The 22,433-nt window shown below is 38.7% G+C and overlaps 1 long non-coding RNA gene across 1 annotated transcript in view; it reads right to left on the bottom strand.

Annotated features, from left to right (window-relative positions):
• LOC111542689 overlaps window positions 1-22,433 on the bottom strand; it is a 105,928-nt gene that overhangs the window by 22,041 nt on the left and 61,454 nt on the right. Inside the window, exon 3 of the long non-coding RNA XR_002731631.1 lies at window positions 13,974-14,106. This is a non-coding gene — a long non-coding RNA (uncharacterized LOC111542689). The remainder of the gene's footprint in view (window positions 1-13,973; window positions 14,107-22,433) is intronic.

Raw genomic sequence — 22,433 nt, 5'->3', positions numbered from 1 at the left:
TTTTATTATTATTATTATACTTTAAGTTCTGAGATAGATATGCAGAAGGTGCAGGTTTGTTACATAGGTATACACGTGCCATGGTGGTTTGCTGTACCCATCAACCCATCATCTACATTAGGTATTTCTCCTAATGCTATCCCTCCTCTAGCTCCTCATACCCTGGCAGGCCAGGGTGTGTGATGTTCCCCTTCCTGTGTCCATGTGTTCTCATTGTTCAACTCCCCCTTATGAGTGGGAACATGGGGTGTTTGGTTTTCTGTTCTTATGTTAGTTTGGTGAGAATGATGGTTTCCAGCTTCATCCATGTACCTGCAAAGGACATGAACTCATCATTTTTTATGGCTGCATAGTATTCCATGGTGTATATGAGTCACATTTTCTTTATCCAGTCTATCATTGATGGGCATTTGGGTTTGTTCCAAGTCTTTGCTATTGTGAACAGTGCCACAATAAACATATGTGTGCATGTGTCTTTATAGTAGATTTATAATCCTTTGGGTATATAGTCAGTAATGGGATTACTGGGTCAAATGGTATTTCTGGTTCTAGATATTTGAGGAATTGCCATACTGTCTCTTCCACAATGGTTGAACTAATTTACACTCCCACCAACAGTGTAAAAGCATTCCTATTTCTCCACATCTTCTCCAGCGTCTGTTGTTTCCTGACTTTTTAATGATCACCATTCTAACTGGCATGAGATGGTATCTCATTGTGGTTTTGATTTGCATTTCTCTAATGATGAGTGATGATGAGCTTTTATTCATGTATTTGTTGGCTACATAAATGTCTTCTTTTGACAAGTGTCTGTTCATATCCTTCACTTTTTGATAGGGTTGCTTTTTCTTGTAAATTTGTTTCAGTTCTTTATAGATTCTGGATGTTATGCCTTTGTCAGATGGATACATTGCAAAACTTTTCTCCCATTCTGTAGGTTGCCTATTCACTCTGTTGATAGTTTCTTTTGCTGTGCAGAAGCTCTTTAGTTTAATTAGATCCCATTTGTCAATTATGGCTTCTTAAGCAAATTATATCCTGCTTTATGTTACTATTTTTTTAAACATATTATGTCCCCTTCCTAGTTTCTACACTCTTTTGGAGTTTATATATCTTCCCTAAGATATAACCAAATCCTGGGCACATAGGTGCATTGGTATGTAAATAAATGCACAACTCAAGTTTCTACTTTACATCCATATCACAGAGCTTGGCATCAAATAGTTTACAGTCTATTTGAGGAGGAAATTTGTAGACTAACTGTAATGCAAAGTAGGATGAAATAAACACTTTAGTGGTGATATGAGTAAAACAGTGGTGAAACCTAAAGTAAGAGTGATTAGCATAAATTTGGGAGTGGAGGAAGGAAGGGGATTAGTGCAACCTTTACAGAACGAGTGACATTGAGCCTGACTCTTTAAGAATCAGGAGCACTTCTGCAGGCTAAGGAGGTAGAGGAAACATGGGTTTCTAGCTTAGGAGCCGTAAAAAGAACTACCCATATGGAGAATAGAAATCAGCCCCATAAACCTGGAGGTTATCTTACCAGAGGAAAGCAGTGGTGCCACATCACCTCTGTTCTTAAATCCCACCTCAGGAGTTCAGACTTTGTTCTGCCCAGAGAAAAGAGCCAATAAGGATTTCTGGAGGAGAAATAACATACTATGAGCTGTGGGACTAAAGAGAATGACTTTGGTATCAGTAGGTGGGGTTAATTGAAGCAGGGTTCTCCAGGCAAGGTATAGTGAGCCTCTGAAGTAGAATGATGGTGAGAAAAGAAAGGGAGGGGGACAGAGACGGTGCCATTGTGAGTTATAATTAATAGTGCATGGAAACAGCCCTGTCATTGTCCTTAGCATACCTGAGGGTTTCCTTGTACTTGCAGCTCACAGTTGGAATCCCTGGCATGACACACAAGTTGTCTTCCACCTGCACTGATTCCTTTCTCTTTTCCCTTTGCTTTCCCACCCTCCTCATGCAAGCATGGCATGCTGAGCTCCACCTATGTAGACCTTCTCTCCATGCTTTATGCTCTCACATGTCTCCTTCATTTTGAATATTTTATTCATTACTCCAGATGTATTCTTCCCTTCTCCCTAGTTTCTGAACACCTACTTAGTTTTTTTAAAGCCTAGCTCAGCTGAGCATGGTGGCTTACACCTGTAGTCCCAGCTAAGGGGTTGCGGAGGGTTGAGTTGGGAGGATTTCTTGAGTCCAGAAGGTCAAGGCTACAGTGAGCCATGATGGTGCCACTGCACTTCAGCCTGGGTGACAGAGTGGGACCCTGTCTAAAAATCCAAAAACACCCAACCCAAATGTTACCTTTTTCTGGAAGCTTGCCTAACCAGATCTCTACTGACCCCAACACTGCCACACCCATTGCTCCCTGGACTTAGTTGCTCTCTCCGTTGCCTCCCAGAGCAGTGTATTTATCCTTTTAAAATAAAACTAACCACAGGACACTACACACCCATTAGGCTAAAATTAAAAATTGTGACAACACAAAACGCTGGTGAGAATGCTGCAAAATTTGATCACTCACACATTGCTGGTAGGAATGAAAAATGGTACAGGCATCCTGGAAACAGTTTGAAAGTTTCTTTATTAAAAACAAACAAACAAACAAACAAACAAAAAACTAAACACTAAACATTCAACTATCATATGACCCAGCAATTGTACTCCTGGGCATCTATCCCAGAGAAATGAAAAAGTGTGCTCACACAAAAATCTGCACACACACATTCATAGCTTCATTGGCATAACCAAAAACTGCAATTACCCCATATGTCCTTCAAAAAGTGAATAAACTGTGATAAATACATACCATGGAATACTACTTAGCAATAAAAAGAAATAAACTATTGATAAATGCATTTGCATTTATCTTGGATGAACTTCCAGAGTATTATGCTGACAACAAAAAGCCCATTCCCAAAGGTTACAAACTGTATGTTCTGAATAGTTTTCTCATGTTATAACTGCAGTCTGTTTAGTAGCAATAATCTTGATGCAGAGTTTACATTTTCAACTCTTTGCCAAGGAGACTATCAGATGACTTCCCTCAAATCCAAGGAGTTAGGTGTCACTTTTAATTAGCAATTAGAAATAGATGTAAGAATATATGACATGAAATCATAATATTAGTCAGTGGTCAAATATAAATCCAGTTATTTACATCGTAGTTATATATCACTTTTAATGTCACTTTGTAGGGAACTGTTGACTGTAAAACTAGGGTGCAGATTCTAGTATCACAAATCTATAAAGAAACTTGAGTTATTATCTTGCTCTGTGTCCTGATTATAATGATCTTGAGTAGCAATCGATTTTCTTCTTGGCAGTGTCTAGGCATTTATTCATATTACATATTCTCCTTCAGCCAATTTTTGAGTTTTATCAACTGATTTTTTAAGGAATTATTTTCTATGTCCAAATGAATGCCTTTTATTAGCAGGGACTATGTTGTACTCATCTTTATGCTTCTACAGTCTCCTATTGTTTTAGGTAACAAGGCAGATGCCCATATTATGTGTGTTTATTGATTGGATCAATGGCTAAACAGATGCTTTAATTTTATTTCACTGTCTCACATCTGAGTCTTTAAGGAAAACAGCATCAAGTCTCTCTCAATCATGAAGATGATAATCAAGTCAGCCCTTGGTCTTCTCTAAGTTTAGGAACTCTAATATAACCTTTTCTTATGCAACCTAATTTTCTTTGTTAATCATTCTTACTATTCCACTTTGAATCTGCTTTAGTTTCCACACATCTATTAAAAATTTGTCACCAATTGGACACTGTTCCAATAAGATCTCATTAATTGTAAATATATCGGATTGATTACTTCCTATTCTATGCAGATTATTCATTTGTTACCTGTTTTTCTTAGGCCTCAACTTTGTGACTGTGCTACATTGTAGGCTGTTGATAAATAATTGTTTTTAAAATTTGCTAATATTAATAGATCTTTATTTTTGGGAAAAGAGTACCAAGATGTGTTCCTATCTGGCCCCATATCACTTATGTTAGTGAAAACAACTCTTTCTGTTTTTACTCAAAGAACAGAGCAGACATCCAATTGACAGCCATAGGCTGTCAGAATTGCACTTCCCTTCTGACCAGGAAGGCACAGAAGTGCCAGACTTACCTGCCTGATGCTGTGGCCTCATGATGCCTTTCTAGAAAGAGCCTCATGTGGTTGGATTTCTGGCAGGCCTATCATAGCAATCCTATAGATATAATCAGGTACACCCTGACAGTTTTGTGACATGTTATAGCATCATATTATGTTTTCTGCAAGGGTTTATTTTTAAGATTTTTTTATTTACTGAAAAGTAGGAATTGTGTTTTAGTCATCTTGTGTCTTGCACATAGTAGGCACTCAAGTACTTGTCGAACTAGAGGCTGAATAAATGGAATTTTCATCTCATGATAGTTCAATGAAGATGGCATGTTTAATTTGAATAATAGCAAGCAATAAATATTTTCCCATTGATAAGCTGAGATTTGTACGCTATTAGAGTAAATTTGGCAAATGTTATTGTTTCAGCATTCCTGGGTTCTGTTTAACTCAGAGTCTGTAGACGTTCAGTATTTTCCCAGTGTTTCTAAACTGGAAGTTGACCCATAGGGAGATCACGGGCTGTTCTCAGGAAGCCACAGAGACTGCAGCCCCTTGGCTCTGGATAGCTGCTTGGGGAAAAGGCAGTAAACTATGGGTGACCCAACATTCACCACCTACTGCCTCCCCTTGGGCACTTCCTCCTTTCAGACTTGATGTGATAGTGGGGGGAGACCAGAAATACCTCAGAATTTGTAAGATGAAATGTGAACTTATTTTTTGTGGACAGTAGGTATGAGTCATGGAAAACCCAAGGGACTTCACAGGATTAAAAAGTTTAAGAGGTCCGGAAGTAACCTCAGACTGATGCTAATTGAATTCCCTTGACAAGGAATCTTCAATGAAGTAGAGCAGTTACTGTTTTGAAATGAGTGCAAGGAAAACAATTTTCCCAGGGTGTTTCTTGGAGACAAAAAGGTCACTCAGATTTTGCGGTTACCAGTCATGTGCAAATCAGAGCTTGGATTAAGTGAGGATTCAATCCAAGGGATTTGGAATTGAAAGACTTGGACTTGTCCTGCTCATTTTATTATTCTTATTAGTTGAAAACAGTGTGATTTCCTTTTACCATCAAAGCTTGAAATATGTCAAGTAAAACGTCGAAATGTCTATTATCTTTAGAAGGGGTTCAGGATAAATTGACAGTCTTAACAGTTGGCATTGGGTTTGATTTATGTTTGTTGTATCTCAAGGTGCAGATCTTTACTTTTCTTTATATTTTAAGCATCTCACAGAACAACCTCAGGTTCGTGATTTCCGTCATCCCCATAGATAGTAGTTTCTTGGGACATTTCCAGTTTAAGCCAATTCCCTGGGGAAATTCTTAGTAGCCACCTATTGTTCTAAAAAGTGTCCTAGAAAGAATGCAGTTTACTTCTTTTCTGAACTCTAGACTGGTAAGTCTTTTAGACACCTCAACCTTGAAATAACAGACACTTTACTTTCAATATGCCCGATAACGAACTAATTGTATCCTTAGCACTCCTTTCTTTCCTACATTCCTTCCCTCCCTCGACACCTCCATCTCCTGTGATCTTTGCGTGTAGGCTTCTTTTTCCATTGAAGTTCATGGCCCTTTACCCTGCTTGAAGGGGTTGCCCATAAACTTCCTAGGTGCTCCCTCTCATTCATGGAAGATTCTGAGTGGTTCTTGGCTCCCAGTCTCTTTCCCCTAAGTCCACCATTTATCTGAATTGCTTCAGTGTCTATGTAGATGACTGTGACAAACTTCATTGATCGCCCACCCAAAAGCTACCCAGTTGTTCCTTTTTCTTCCCAGACAATAAACTCTGCTTTTGTTCATGTAGAAACATACATGCTCAGCCCCAGGAAGTGAATCATGATTAGTTCAACTGGTGGTTCTCAGTCCTGGTTACCTACTAGAATCTTCTTAAGAGTTAAAGGAGAACTAGGAACCACCTGAAAGAGTCTGCCATAATTGGACTGAGATAGGGCACAGATGTTAATGTTTTCTAATTTGTTGGTTACTTTGCTGATAATTCTTATATGCAAGTAGGCATGACAACCCTGGCTCCAAACCCACCATAGCAACCTCAGTACCCTTTGTGTTTGGTCCAAGGTTATGCATGCAAAACAATTCGAGAATTTCTATCAAGGGTTTCTGGGAAAACCTTTTTTTCATGATAAAGAATTTCATAAGAAAATCTCTTTTGCCTTCTCCATTTCTTCTGTCTCAGTTGCTGTCCTAAGAGGATGCCTGTGGCTGTTGTACCTATCTGGAAACTCTGAAGTGGTAAATTAATCTGATAAAGATGGCAGAATGGGAGAGAGTAAAAATTCAGGGTCTCTGAGGTTATTGTTGAATCTATGAACTAAGTGGGACCGCCTCCCTCTAGACTTTAGGTTAGATAAGCAGTAGTCTTATAACAAGGCCAATGTCTGTCAAGTCTTATGTATTTTGCCAAAAGTACGTTCATGATAGATTGCCCCATCCAACCTCCTACATCAAGGGTAAACAAACTCTTTCTGTATGGGGCCGATGGTAAGTATTTTGGGCTTTGTGGGCCATATAGTTTGGTTAGAACTACTCAATGCTGCCATTGTAGTGCAAAAGCAGCCACAGACAATATGTAAACAATTGAATGTGGCTGTTTTCCAATAAAGTGTTATTTACACAACCAGATTTTACCTGTGGGTTATAGTTTGGTGAACCATGTCCTAGATCATCATTAAGAAGTGGCAAGGTATCAGCTTTTGTAGGTTAACTATATCTTTTATTTTTAAATATTTTCCTTTCTTGAGACAGAGTCTTGCTCTGTTGCCCAGGGTGAAGTGCAGTGGCAAGATCTTGGCTCACTGCAGCCTCTGCCTCCCAGGCTCAAGCAATTCTTGTGCCTCAGCCTCCCAAGTAGCTGAGGCTACAGGTGCATGCCACCATGCCCAGCTAATTTTTTTTTTACTTTTTGTAGAGACAGAGTTTGGCCATGTTGACTAGGCTGGTCTCAAACTCTTGATCTTAAGCAATTTGCCTGCCTTGGCCTCCCAAAGTGCTGGGATTGCAGGCATGAACCACCGTGCTTAGCCCTACATCTTTTATATTTTGAAAGTAAGAGATTAACTTTCTCTTGTGGGGCAATGCAGGACATTACTGGACAGTTGAGAATTTAGTAGAGGCGAGGCAAATAGAAGTGTATTACCTAGACTAAAAGGGTAAGACAGAATTATGAGGAGGCAAGAAACTTACACCAGGGTACCCTTAGAGGTTTTAGATGGTCCTTAGTAATTTTAGAGATTTTTATCATAAGCACAGAGCAGTGGGCATTGCCTCCATCGCTGCAAACTTTATGAGATTTCCTGAAGCAACAAAATCTATTTTGACTCAGACCTTCCATGTTTGTTATTTGGAGAGAGAAATATTTACTGACATGTAAAAATGAAGGTGGGAGGACAAAAGGGCTAGATGGGATTCTAATTTATCAGGCTGAACGTCTGGGAGTTTCCTGCTGAATGGACAGATTTTTCTTCCTGCAGCAGTCTTATTTAATGGGACATAAAATCTGGTCTTTGACACCAGCTAGCTTTCACCCACCAATTCATGTATATTTTGGCGAGAAGCTAAAAGGTGCTACCTGACTTGCACAAAGAACTTTCACTCGGATCTGATGGAGGCAATCAGTGGAATTTCCCCTCTGAGGTTTCTAGCAGGACAGTGAGACTCATTATGTGTCTTAGGGGAAGAAAAGGAGCCCACTCTTCAGCTCCATAAGGGTCCTACAATTGTCCAAATAAATTGGATAGGATTGCTTTTCTTCCCCATTTCACCTTTACAGCTACCTTTTCCCATTTACATTTGAATTTGTTTGTATAAAAATTATGGAAGCATAGTTGTTACTTTTAGGGAGGGGTAATAGGAGCCTTGGGTAGGAGGTCAGGGAGACATGTAATTTGTTAGTATTCTTGTATAATATTTGAAATTTTCCATTTGCATGTATTACTTTTTTTAAAAAAAAGTTGAAATGTACCTGTATTTAAAAAATTGCTGGATGTGGGCATGACAGGTAGCCTTAGTAGATGAAAGTGGTAAGAGAAGGAGGTACTGTGAAATTCATTTTAGGTCTTTATGTATACCACTATGTATACTTACAAAGTACAACTATATACACTTATGTAGAGGTATACATATTGTCCCCAGCAGGGCTCAAAACCTAAAGTTAGCTTTATTTAGTCAATGCTTATGAATATTTGTCAAAGAATGCATATATAGCTGCCTTGCCTATTCACACAAGCATCAGCTTGAACACTGATAAAACTGCATAACACGGGTCTGTGAAGTTTATCCATTGAGAATTAATAGCTCGGTAAATGTTATACTGGTTATGTCCATCCCAGTATTTGTTAGGACCATGGCCGCTGGGCCCTAGATAACCATTTGCAGTATGACAAATGTCTGCCTCCACCTGTCCATAGTCAAATGAGCTAGACTAAGGCAAGTAGCAGTAGGAGCTGATGGTGCAGTTGAGGAGAAGATAAAATTATACATGCAGAAATGTCATGGGAAAGAATAGGAGCTGTGGGGGGTTATGAACAAATAGAAGTTATAAAGAAGAAAGAGGCTGGGCACAGTGGCTCACGCCTGTAATCCCAGCACTTTGGGAGGCCAAGGCGGCCGAATCACGAGGTCAGGAGATCAAGACCATCCTGGCTAACACGGTGAAACCCCGTCTCTACTAAAAATACAAAAAATTAGCCAGGCGTGGTGACGGGCGCCTGTAGCCCCAGCTACTCGGGAGACTGAGGCAGGAGAATGGCGCCAACTTGGGAGGCCGAGCTTGCAGTGAGCCGAGATCGCGCCACTGCATTCCAGCCTGGGCAACAGAGCGAGACTCTGTCTCAAAAAAAAAAAAAAAAAAAAGTAGAGGTATTAAGGTAGAAAAATGGTATGGAGTAGATGTTGAGGAAACAGCTACTTATTGTAGGAGAATTGAGAAGCTATACCAACAGAAAGAGAAATGTAGAGAGTAATTGATAATATATCCTTTAATAGTATGGCCATTAAAGGGAAGATGTGGAAATTTTGCTGTTGAAGTCCCCAGTGCAACTTTTGTATTTGTGGAGTTTGTTTTTTTCTGTTCTTGGATTCCTAGGAAGTCTCTGTTTTTTGTTTCTTTTTATAGTTATCCCTGTTACCTTGACTTAACCTGAGTAAGTCTGTGGTTCTTTTTTTCCCGAAAACCTAATTCAGACCAAGTGAAAATTCCTGCTCTAGACCTCAGTCATTTTCTACCAAATAGAAGATCTCTTTAGCTAGGGGGGCTAGGTTGGCATGATTCTTAATGGCTATGTCATGAATCTTAAGTTTCAGGTTAACAGGGAATTTACAAAACTCCAAAGAATGTTTCAAGATCTACAAGTAAAAAAGTGCAAATGATATGCACATACTGAATATAAAAGAGAGAGGAATGTGTATGTGAGAGGGAGGGGTAGCTGAGTAGAGGAGAAGAGAAAAATTGTGAAATAGATTTCCTCTGTTCATTTCTCTTGCTACCCTCTCCAGGCACACATCTTACATCCCATTTCTACAAGTTTTGGCTTCCCCGACCAATTTTACTTGAATTGCCATTGTTATAATCCATTTTTCTTCTTCCACACTTTACATTATTCTGGGGTTGAGATACCTACAGAGACTTGAAAGATAATACAAATTAATGAAGTAGTAGGGGACAGGCTTTTTTGCTTGTTGAACGTATAGGATATTTCTTAGTTCCAAAAAATGTATGTTCTGTTTAATCAAGGCAGGTTAACTGCAGTAACAAACTACCCTCACATCTGAGTGGCTTAACATAATATATTCCTCATCCATGTAACAGAGCAGAGTAGATTTAGGAGCTGTGCTCCATGCTTGTCATCCAGGGATCTAGCTTACTTCCAGTTTGTAGCTCTGTGACTCCCTAATCCTCTACAGAATCTTTTGCATTTGGGTAGAGGAGAAGTTATGAAGAAGGTACATTCGTTTTTAATCTTTTCAACCTATGTGATCCTGTCACCTGATCACATTCTGTTGATCTAGATCCCAAAGGGCTGAGAAACGTAGAACCCATGAAGAAGAAAAGGATACAGATGCTGGTGAACACCAGAAATCTCTACCATATGTGGTCCTCTGAATTAACAGGGAGGTGGCAGACACTTCTCTTTGCTTACTCAAGAGGAAACAAAAGCTTCTAAAGAGCAAGAGCCCTTCCTCTTCTTTAATGTTGCTGGATCCTAGAACCTGCCTCCCACAACTGAGACTATAAAAATGCCAGACACATTTCTTTCCTAGCATCCCTTTCAGTTAGAGATAGCCCTAAAACACACTTCCAGTAAGACATAGGGAAAATATGACTGATCTCTTGTCTGATATAATGAAAAAAGTTCAAAAGCAGTGGTATTTTCCTGTTCCTTCCTTCTTTCCTCAGTTTAGCAGCAGTTGAGGGAGTGCAGCTGCCTTGCAATCATGGGGCAAGAGGCTGGAGGATGAAGCCAAAGTGTACAAGAGTGTAGAGTGAAAGAAACAGCCTGGGTCCTCAATAACATTATTGAGCTACTGAACAAATCATAGGCCTGTTCAGCTTTGGGCTTTCCTATTCTGGGAGAAAAAAAAAATAAAACAACCCTTTTATGTAGGTTTCTCTCTGGGTATTCCGCTAGTTGCATTCCTAAACATCCTAACTGGTACACTCAGAGCAGGTCCAGTGGAGTGGTGAGGATGGGAAGTGATGGCTATCATTGGAGACTGATTAAACTGAATTCAAAGGAGAGAAACAATGGCCATAAGACGGCTGGCTGTGATGGGAGGTAGGGAAAAAGGAGATTCAGCTTAGAACTTTTTTCTATAAGGCAGTGTATGTAGGGATTAAGGGATTCAGAAAACTCTGGATTCAGAAAAACAGTGGCTTGGATTCTAATTTTGTCATTTGTTAGTTATGAACAAATTGCTTGCTCTCAGGCTCTTCTTCCTTGTGTGTAAAATGAGGAATAAAGCAGAGCATATCAAAGAATTGTTGCAAGGGTTAAGTAAAGTCACATATGCTAAGCTCTTACCACAGTGTCTAGCAAGTGTTTAGTACATGTTAGCTATGATTTAGGTCATCACTGATCTTTAGCCTTTTATATCTGCTAATCCATATCTCCCCCTGGATTGCCCCATACATACCTCAAACTCCTAGTGTCTGCCCTTTCCCTCCCTCCAACCATATGCTCTTCATTTCTGCTAATTAGGCCGATGTCTTGGGTGTAACAGAAAGGCATGTGGTGTGCTGTATGAAACTAGATGTTGGGGCTTGGGCAGATTTGATTCATGGAGCATGCTATGAGCTGTCTGGTTATCCAAGGAGCCCAGTAAAAGCTGATCTCATCCTACTGATTGAGTTTGCTGACACTCTCATCATTTCCTTGTACAGTTTTTATGGTTCAGAATGACTGTTGCCAGCATCTAGAAGGAATTACTTTTCCAGGCAGTGCGATCATACTGTTTATCAAAAGAAACATTGGACAATCAGAATGGGCTGCAGAGCTGTGTCCTGAGCTATCTGGCCAACTCCCGGCAAGAAGCTTCTTTGTCCTTTAAAGACTGAACTTTATCCTCAAGCAGTAACAGAACTGGAATGAAAGGAGTTTGGAATTATTCAGCTTTGGTATGTGAAGAATAACTTACTGTGTATGCATATGAGGGGACATTTTTAAAGGAAGGAAACAATTATAGGATGTTTGTCTCTGCCTCACTGACCTCTCCATTTTAACTTTGTTCATTTTGCTTGAAGGATGTTTTGACTCTGTTTACGAATACAAATATTTTATGTGATTCATTCATTTATTCAGCATTTGCTGATTGCCTTCTCTGGCCTCAGCACCATTGAAGGTACTGGGATACAGTGCCACATGAGTCAGAGGAGGTTCCTGCTTCCAAGGAGGCTGAGTCTCAGCTTTTGGGGTACATGGTGTAACGGACCTGGGTTGAAGGGATTGAATATGGCAAAGAGGAATGTTCCAGGAAACAAATGTCAAAATTGTTCCAAGGGGAGTGTTGACTGTAGAACCTATACCCCTTAAAATATCAGAGATGCCATAGAACAAATATTAGTTTTTCTATCATGCTTCTACCTATAGTTTTTCCTATAGCCTTGAAATATGCAGAGCTCCTATTTAAGTCAAAAGCTATTGCATAATCTCTTTTGAATGAAGGCAGTAATTACTCCTTATAATATGGTTTATTATAAGAAACTGGTAAAACCTTAGATCTCAAAACATAATATACACAATAAAATCCTGATATAATTAATCTATACTTTGGGAGTTAGCTCAGTTTCCTTCAATTATCATTATAAAAAGATTTCACTCTAACTAGAAGAAAGAGCAGATTAATTTGTAAAAGAATTATATATGCTGGTTTAGTTAAACAAAGAAAAACAAGCAGTAGGAAGAAATGTGGATATAGTGAGACATTGACAAAAAATACAAAGCATCAGCGAGTCCTTAAGATAAATCTACTTCAGCATTTTGTTATAATAATTGCAGGTGAAATTAACTATTTTGGGGGAAGAATAAAAGGAATGAATCAATTCTATTTCAGGTTGGCACTTTGATGTGAGATTTTTAAGCATTTGTAATTTCAAGTTGAGTAGGTTAAGAAATGGAAAATATGGCATTTGAAAATTTTAATGAGTATCTATGTTTATGGATACTGTTTTTCTATGTAATATGGATGCATTTTTAGTATAACCATTTTGTTTCTCAAACACCTTTTTTAGAACCACACCCCTTTCCAAAGTACCTTATATCCCTTGAGTTAATCTCTGGGCTTCTCAAAAGAGTCTTCATGTAAATAAACTGATCATATACCCTGGCCAGTCAGTATCCTTCTCATTTTAGAAATGAGAACAATGACCATTCTCCTCCTCTCTGAATTGGTAGAGCTGTGAGTTGCGGCACTCAGGGAGGTTAGTGCTCACATTTCCTACCATGTGTCTTGTCTACAGAGCCAAAGAGAAGATGAAACACGAACCCAGAGGAGCAGGATGACAGACAGTGAGAGTCCCTCGTTCCAAATGTTTCCAGGTTCACTGCCAGATTTCTGTTCCGAATTGTGTAAGACAAACTGCTATCCTGATTTGCTCGTTTTTGTTAAGCTAGTTCAAGTTGGGTTTCCATCACATGCAACCAAGTGATTCCTGACTGGTGCAATCATTCCTACCACTGCCCTGTAAAAGCCCTTCCATTAATTCAGGCATTTCAGCCTATTTCCTGAACCCCATTTGTGTGCCTTCCTCTGCATCTCTGCATTGTAACTGCCATCACTCCATCCCCTGTGGAAGTGCAGTCCTTATTTAGCATCCATCCCAAGTCCCTCTACCATTGTACACCTCTCCCCAACCACCTGAGCCCTCAGCATTCCCTCCAACCTTGGAACTCATGTGGTCTTTGTTCTCAGTATGTGATCACTGGCTCTTGCCTTTTCTTCAAACTTCTTGAGTACTGAGACACTGTGTCTTACCTTTCTGTCTCTCCAGTGCCTTAAACATTGTAGCTACTCAGTTTTGATAAATATGATGTTGCCAACTATCATTTTGTAGGTATGTAAGAATCTTGAAAGTACAATGGAAAATGAACTTAAATATAATAGTTCATTTTAGCTGAGTAATAATTTTAGGATTAGGTTAAATCGAACAGCAGTAGTTCTTATAGTGATTAGCTTCATAGGAAGATGCTACTGTATTGTATATGTACACCCTGTTTTTCAAGGAGGATGTATATTGGAACATAGGATTGCTAACTTAATTAATGTCATACAAGGTTGTTAGAGCACAGCTGTCAAGACCAAGGATTCCTGGTATTTTATGTTGATGTTGAATACTTTTTCGATTTTCTTCAAGTGACTTGAAATTATGTCATGCTCCTGGCCCAGTCGTCTTCTAGGCAGGTCAATTGTCCCATGCTACAGATATGTTTATGATGCCATTCTAATGTCACTGTGCTTCCACCAGTCCCTGAAAGAAATCGTCTTTTGAGCCTCACCCGTTTCCACATCTATTTCTTTGAGGGTAACTCCAGCTGCCTTACAACTTAAATAAATAATACACCATGATATTTTCCTTGCATTATTGGATGCAAGCCCACCTCTACTACTTCCAAACATTTTGTTAGCTGTTAGCTGTTAAAGTGCCTGACCAGACCCAAAATAATTGGCAGAAACAAAGACTGAGGAACATGGACACCATACAGAACACACTCACTGTAGAAAGGCAAAACACAGTCACTGTAGGAAGGCAAAACAAGAGGGAACTCAGCAGTGAGCGTTTTTTAGCCTGTGTATAAACTCTTGCAGTTGAGTGCTTATTGTGGCAGTCAGAGCACAGAGAAAATGTTCAGTATTGGAGAAATGAATTAGAGTGTATACGTATATTGATATATGTGTACATATTTTGGGGAAATATTTCCAAAACAAAATGCTTTACAACAAATTAGGGATAGATAACACAGCATTAAACCAGGTAACTTGGACAGAAAAAGAAGTTAACTGTAAATATATATTCAGTGTTTCTAAATATGCCTTCTTTGCTGAACACAAATGGACTCAAAACATAGTACTTTGATTTAGGCTTGTGAACAGAAATTGAAGGAGAGAGATCCTTAAATGTAAAAAACTAGATAACAAAAATAACAGACCATAAGTCAGAATACTAAGGTAGTTATAAACTTGTGCTGGAATGATGATTATTCTAGTTAGCAAAAGCAGCAAGGTAGAGAGAGACTCTATGATAAGCAGAATACAGGAACACAGAAATTTCAGAAAAGTTTGGGTCACAGGGCTTGGCAGGCTGGTAAGGGTCACCAGACTAAATATCATTTTCTCAGGATGCAAGACTTTTGGCTAGAAAGTAAACTCTGTTCTGGTGAAAGTTCTGACAGGCCTCCATTCTGGTCAAATGACTGGCATCTGTATTATTTAAAAATAGTTTTGTATGGCTCAGGAAATGTGGAAGAAATACTTTTTCCTCAAAAAAGTGAATACCTGCAAGTGTTGTGTGTGGATAAGAGATAGCTCGGCATCACAGATCCGCTGGGTTTCATCTTAATCAGAAAAATAAATGACAACCTTTTTTTTTTTTTTTTTTTTTTTAAGGAGGCAGCAAATTTGCTATGCAGGGAAAATTATAAATTAAGATTTCAGCTTCCGGCACTGCAAGATCAGAAGAAATGCTGAGGGCTATATTTTTGAGAAATGAGTACAGTAAAATACAGAGGAAAGAAGTCCCTCTTCCTATTGTGCTCCTAAGATGACAGTATAAATTGTCACATCCACTTATTCCCAGGAACTGCATCACTTTTCTTGCCAGCAGGGCCAGTTTCATGGGTGCACAGCCTGGTGCAGCTACACACAACCCTTCTCTCAGAAGGGGCCCCGCACTTGGTTTAGTGCTCTCCTGTTGCTCTCTTGAATTCTTCATAATTTTAGTTTTGTGCTTATGGAATAAGGAACATCTGCATGAGCAGAGGAGCCCTTGCAGGTGTGGCCCCCTTGGGTTCAAGCTGGCAGGCACCCTAGCAGCAGGCAGTGGTACACAATGAGCATCTGACCTGGCAAGCACATGCCTTGGGCAGTCTGGGATCCTTTGGCTCCCCTAGTGGGGTGGGCTGCAGCTGGGGGTCAAGACTTGGGTCTAGATCGGTGGTGATGATAGCAGTAGCCCTGTCCCTGAAAAAGAGGTGGGTGTGGCATGGGGGCAGCACTGGGACCCAGACTGTGACCCTAGTTTGCAGTCCATCTTGGGAGCCCATCCGTTTGACTTGTGCACAAATGTTAATTCTCTGCATTGAGCTTTCTGATATAGGAACCGCTGCCACTAAGGCAGTAAATGTTGTCAGTAAATAATTAAAAAATAAAATCATATGAATGGACATTGCAATTAAAGCAGATCAGGGAACCATTATGATTCTTCAAAGAGTTTAGAATCTTTGGGTTTGAAAACCACTGCAGTACTGAAAAACAAATATCCACAGACTTAGAAATATGATAGTTCTATTTTTAATTTCAATTTTTAACTTTTTGAGGGCCTGTGTACTGTTTTTCATAATGGCTGTACCAGCCACATTCAACATCAACAGTATTCAATGGTTCCCTTTACACTACATTCTCATCTGTACTTGTTATCTTTTTCCTCTTCTATTCAAACCATTCTAACCGGTGTGAGGTCATATCTCATTGTAGTTTTAATTTGCTATTCCCTGATGATCAGTGATGCTGATCATTTTTTATATGCCTGCTGGCTATTTGTGTGTCCTCTTTTGAGAAGTGTCTATTCAGGTCCTTTGCTCATTTTTAAATAGCATTATTTGTTTTCTTGCTATTTGAGTTTTTTATACTCAATTTGAGTTTTTATTTTTGATATTTAACCCCTTATCAGATGTATGGTTTGCAAATGTTTTCTGCCATTCCATAGGCTGTCTCTTTATTCTGTTGATTTTTTTCCTTTTTTGTGCAGAAGTTTTTATTTTGATATACTCCTGTTTGTCTATTTTTGCTTTGGTTGCCTGTGCTTTTGGGGTCACATTTAAAAAATCATTGTCCAGTCCAATGTCAAGGAGCTTTTCCTTGATATCATTTTCTTCCAGTAGTTTTACAGTTTTAGGTCTTAAATGTCTTTAATCCATTTGAGTTGACTTTTGTCTATAATATGAAATAAGGGTCTAATTTCATTCTTCTACAGGTGGATATCCAGTTTTCCCAACACTGTTTATTGAAGAGGCTGTTCTTTCCCCATTGTGCATTCTTGGAATGTGTGTCAAAAACAATTGACCATAAATGCATAGATTTATTTCTGGGTTCTCTATTCTATTCCATTGGTCTATGTGTCTGTTTTTATGCCAGAACCATGCCGAATTTGTTTACTGTAGCTTTGTAGTATATTTGAAGTCAGGTAGTGTGATGCCTCCAGCTTCATAGTGTTTTTTTTTGTTTGGTTGTTTTTTTTTTTTTTTTTGTTTTTTGCTACAGATTGATGGCCTACTCAAGGTCTTCTGTGGTTTCACACAAATTTTAGAATTGTTTTCTGTATTTCTGTGAAAAAATGTAATTGAAACTTTGATAGGCATTACATTGAATCTGTAGGTCACTTTCGGGAATATGGATGAGGAGACATCTTTACCTTAAGCAGTCATTAATGTAAAGAAGTAGATCATCAACAAATTTTATTAGGTCTGATGAGAAAAATACTACAGTGTACATCTCTCCTCATGACAATTTTGAATCCTTTGGAGATTGTTTCTCAAAGCATAATCTATTGACTGCCTATGTAAATAAGTAAATAATATGTACCCGGACTGGGGGAAGGGAAACTTGTTAAAAATGATTTCCCTCTCTCATGGCAACATCACATCAGAACACCTAAGCATGCTGCCTTGGAATTCATATTTCCAACAAGCTCCCTAGGTAATTCTGATGAACACTAAATTTGGAAACTACTGTCTCAAGAGAAAGGAAAGACAGAAAAATGAAGTTAGGAGAGCTCTGGTCAGCAAGACTTCTTTTTTCTTTTTCTGAGGAGGGGGTGGATGCAGTCTTGCTTTGTCAACCAGGCTGGAGTGCAGTGGCATGATTTAGACTCACGGCAACCTCTGCCTCCTGGGTTCAAGCGATTCTCCTGCCTCAGCCACCAGAGTTGCTAGGATTACAGATGCATGCCACCATGCCCAGCTACTTTTTGTATTTTTAGTAGAGATGGGGTTTCGCCATGTGGTCCAGGCTGGTCTAAAACTCCTGACCTCAGGTGATTCACTTGCCTCAGCCTCCCAAAGTGCTGGGATTACAGGCAGGAGCCACCATGCCCGACCCAGTAAGACTTTTTGCCACATCTAGTGCTTCAAGGAAATATATGATGAGGTGGTGGGGAATGGGAAATATCCACATTAGAGGCCTGGAAGTCCTTAGGAGCCTGAGACAGTGAATGTGTCCATAAATGACTGATACAAAGCCAGCACAGGTAAATCCTGTGGGAATGTTGACCAAATGCCTGTAATACTGTGGAAGAGCAAGAACACTCAGACCAATGCCATCATTTTGACAGCGATGTGAGAAGAGATCCATGTATACAGGCAGATATGTTTATTTTACTAGTTGTCTGAGACACAAAATAATTTCAAAAGTTAGAACCATAAATTGTAGTTCTCAGTACCAGATTTATTGTACAATTGATTGTTAGGCTTTTTCTTAATTATAGTCGAAAAATTACTCCTGGAAAATGCCTAGCAAATCTATGTTGTACACAACTTAGAAAAGAGATCTTACAGAGTATTTAGGAAGAGGAAACGTTTTTAAGTTTTTACAAAGCATAAAATGGAAAGAAGATTTCCCCTATAATTATATTCTTAGATTTTGTACCAAATGAGTGTGGAAGTACAGTTCAACATGTCTAATAGAACTGTTCAGAGACAGCAGGAGTTTTGCTCCATAATTCTTGAGAATGGAGCAACTTTCATTCACTACTCCCCACCCTTCTCAATCCACTAGTACCACAGTTTTACCCAGTGACCCTCAGCTTTCTGGGATACTCAACTTGTAGAATCTCAAAGTTTAAAATACCAAGTTATTTATTCTAATCTCCTCTCTAGGACATAAGTCCAACCTACAGTTTATGTAAAACTGCTCCATTCTGGTAATGGAGACCTTATTCTCTCCATGGTAGTTCTCATTGCTAGAGAGAAAACCCAAATTTATCTCCTCTTTTATTTTACCCATTGTACATTGAACTTTTGAGGGCTACTTCAACATGACACCTTTTAAAAATATTTAAAGAGAACAATCAATCTACCTTCTTTCCTCAGGCTAACCATCACCAATTCCTTTCTCATTTAGGTTATAGAAGACAGGGGAACATTTGTCTTCTTTATTATGGCTACTGTATGTCTATTAATATAACCCAAGATTATATTAACTTCTTTTCTGGTAAGAGTCACACTCGGGTTAAGCTTGCAAGTGTATGAAATCTTTATGCCTTTCCCACAAATGGTTCTGTGATGTCATTGTCTCCCTGCCTTTGTTGGGTTTTATCTGCTTTTGTTCAGTGTCCTGGTCATGTAGCTTTTTGTTTCTGCCATTCAATGTATTTGCTTTCTCTCTCAGCATCATGAAATCTGTAAATGTGATGAACACAAGTTCAATATTTTTAACCATGACATTGAGCAGGCAACATTCTGTGTTCCACCATTAGAAACATCTCTTTAGGCTGACAATCTTCCATTAATCAGTATTTGATCATCATCTAGTTATAGATCCTCCTAAATGTCCTGATATCTGGTTCATATTTCTCTAACTTGACCATAAAGATTTTCAAATTCCTTTATACTCTCTGAATGCATTGTATCTGTAACAGTTTCCTAAGTCAGTTCTTCAGCTCTACCTAAAAAGAAACAAAGTTTGACCTATTTTACATCAAAATCTTTACTTATCCTCCTGGGTGAGGCAGTGGGTTGAGTGATGAAGAGCAGGTTGTGAAGGGCCTTGAAAACCATGCTGAGGGGTTATGACTTTGTTTTGTAGACAATAGGGGGACTTCTGCAGCTGAACAGAGAAGCAATATAATTGCATCCAAGTGTGATATGTAGTACTGCCCAGATGCTGAAAGAAGCTGGAATCCTGAAGTTCTGAGAAACTGAAGCTGGAAGTAGTGGGGCTAGGGTGTGCATCACACTTAACACATTAAGGAGGGAATTCTGCAGCAAAGGTCATCAGTTTTTGGCCAGAGGACATTTTCCTAACTGAAATAATGGTGTTGAGACATTCCTGAAGCTCTTTCAAAATCGGATTGGCGACATGATTTCCTCCTTATGCAGAGCCAAAAATCTTACCCTTTGCAACTGCCTCCTATTTGTCCTGGTTCTCCCCTAGTAAGCAACTTTGAAAGCTTATCTAATCATCTTTCTGTATAACAACTTCTTAAATATTTTAAAACAGTGCTCATTTTTCTTTTATTCAAACTAAACATGTACAATTTCTGTACTAGAAATGTTATTGACATAGCATTATCTGAAATAGGGGAGTAATTTTCTTATGCAATAGGTTTCACTGGAAAATGTAAATCCAATTTTCATAACTTATCTTTTCTTGTACCAGTAGGGTTTAATATGTAAAGAACGTTTTTTAAACCTGAAGTACCTTTTTTTAAGATTTAAAAAACCAGATTTTTAAAAAGGCATGAATGATATCTCCCTAATTTACTTGGATTCTAAAGCAAGATTTTCATGAAAAAAATCTACACTAATTAGACCTTTTAGAAAATAAGAAAGTATAATTAATTGAGATGTTTTGCTTGAAAAGCCTGTTTGTCTTTAATGTTGAAAATAGTTTACTGACATAGGAAATGAAAAGAAGCCTAGTTAAATTCCTTTAACTTATTAAATTTGTATTACAGTGGTGCAAAAGTAATTGCACCAACCTAACAGGAGTTTCTGCTGTTGTTCTGCTCATCCATGGTAGAAGCAATTTAAAAACTTTTTTACTTTTCATGAATTATTCTTTACCAAACAGCAAGAAACAACCAGGAGGCAGGTTGAACCAGGTGAAGGGAAAGAGGGAAGATCTTTTTCTTTTATGTTTTTTAATTGAAAAGTAAATTTTGATGCCGAAAATTCAAACTTGGGGAAGAAGGAAAAGATCACACACTTTGAAGGTTGCACAGTGGCCAGGCAGAGGCGCTCCTCACATCCCAGATGGGGCGGGGGCTGGGCAGAGGCGCTCCTCACAGAGCTGCAGGAAGATCTTCTAATGCCTTGGCTGAAGCAAAAAAGCTATGGTAATTGAAGGTAAAATCATCAAAGTGAAAAATTGATCTTGGACTAGCTTGGTGTCAGGATGAGGACTTTAGCTTAGCCATGGTAGACAAAATGGAAGCCACTGCGATTCTTTAGGTGAGAGGGAATGAATTACAATGTCTGAAAAAAATTAATCAGGCAGCTGTGTGCTATGAATTAAAGTGAGCCAGGAGATCAGTTGGAAGCTTGCAATAAACTAGAAATGAGTTTTTGCATTTTGATTATGGTGAAGGTAATGACAAAGAGAAAACATAAAGAAAGAATTTGTTGGACAAAGGAGAGAGAAGTTATTGTATGTATGCTAATGGTGCATGATGGGCTCGTGCACTGAAGTTGTTGAGCTCCATCCACTAGGTCAGGGTTTCTCAATCTAGCACTGTTGGCATTTTGGGCTGGATAAGTCTTTATTGTAGGGGGCTGTCCGATGCATTGTAGGGTATTTAGTAGCAGCCTTGATCTCTGCCCAATAGATGACAAAAGTACATCAAATTGGCATTTTGTTTGACAATAGTACAAATAAAAATGTCTTTAGACATGGCCAGATGTCTCTTGGGGGTAAAATTTCTCTTTGTTGAGAAGCACTGGCCTAGACCCTTCCTTGGGCACAGCCGTCCTTCCATGCCCAACCCCTGGAGAAGCTGTGCTGGTATTCAGCATTTTCTGTTCATTGAACTACCACAGCTGACTTATGACCTTGGTTCCCTTACATAGTGGACAAAAAACAGATTGGAAAAATGGAGAAAGAGGACAGCAAGCTTTTTAAAGTTTTATTAGTTTTATTACTTGTTTAAAATAACGTTAAATAAATGCTTAAGTATCTAAAGTATAAGGAATTTCTTGCCATCATTTTTTGTTTGATAATACCTTCCTTTAAAACCCATGTTTTCTGCTTTAATTCTCCTTTTTTGCTCCTTCTCTCATTCTTGAATCCTGCCTTTTTACTCTGCTTTGATGTTTTTCCTGTCTTATCAAATCTATATATTTGTTACTGCAAATCATTTTTAGATTAGAAGCAGGAGAGGTAGTAATAAATAGCAGCAAGAGGTCTTATTAGCTCTATATCACTTCTCCTTCTGTTAGTAGTTTATCTGCTCAGTTCTACATTTTAAATATCCCAATACCAATAATTTCAAGTATTTATAACCTAATTTTAAAAACAAAGCATAGATTAAAAGCAGATTGATTATAATGAAGTGTTGAGTTGGAGCCATTATCTTTTATACCTTTTAATTTCATTTTAATCAATAGATATTCTCCAGGGAACTATAACTTTCTGGTCTGTCACCATCTGTGTTAATCTCTTGATAATGGCTAATTTCTTAAAGACAAATTCCTGCTGAAATGAAATTAAGATTAATTCCATGTTCTTCCCTACTCAGCTTTTGATGATCTTCTTTTCTCTTTGATAAGCTTTTCCTGAGAGATCTGAATCTTTACTATTTCTTGCCCTATTCAGGGACACAAAGTTCTGCTAGATTATAATGTAACTTGCCCCGATACAGCATTT

This window comes from Piliocolobus tephrosceles, chromosome 4 (genome assembly GCF_002776525.5).
Source record: "Piliocolobus tephrosceles isolate RC106 chromosome 4, ASM277652v3, whole genome shotgun sequence".
In the NCBI taxonomy this organism is placed as follows: domain Eukaryota; kingdom Metazoa; phylum Chordata; class Mammalia; order Primates; family Cercopithecidae; genus Piliocolobus; species Piliocolobus tephrosceles.
Note: the sequence above shows the minus strand (reverse complement) of the source record. Positions and strands in the feature narration are given on the sequence as shown.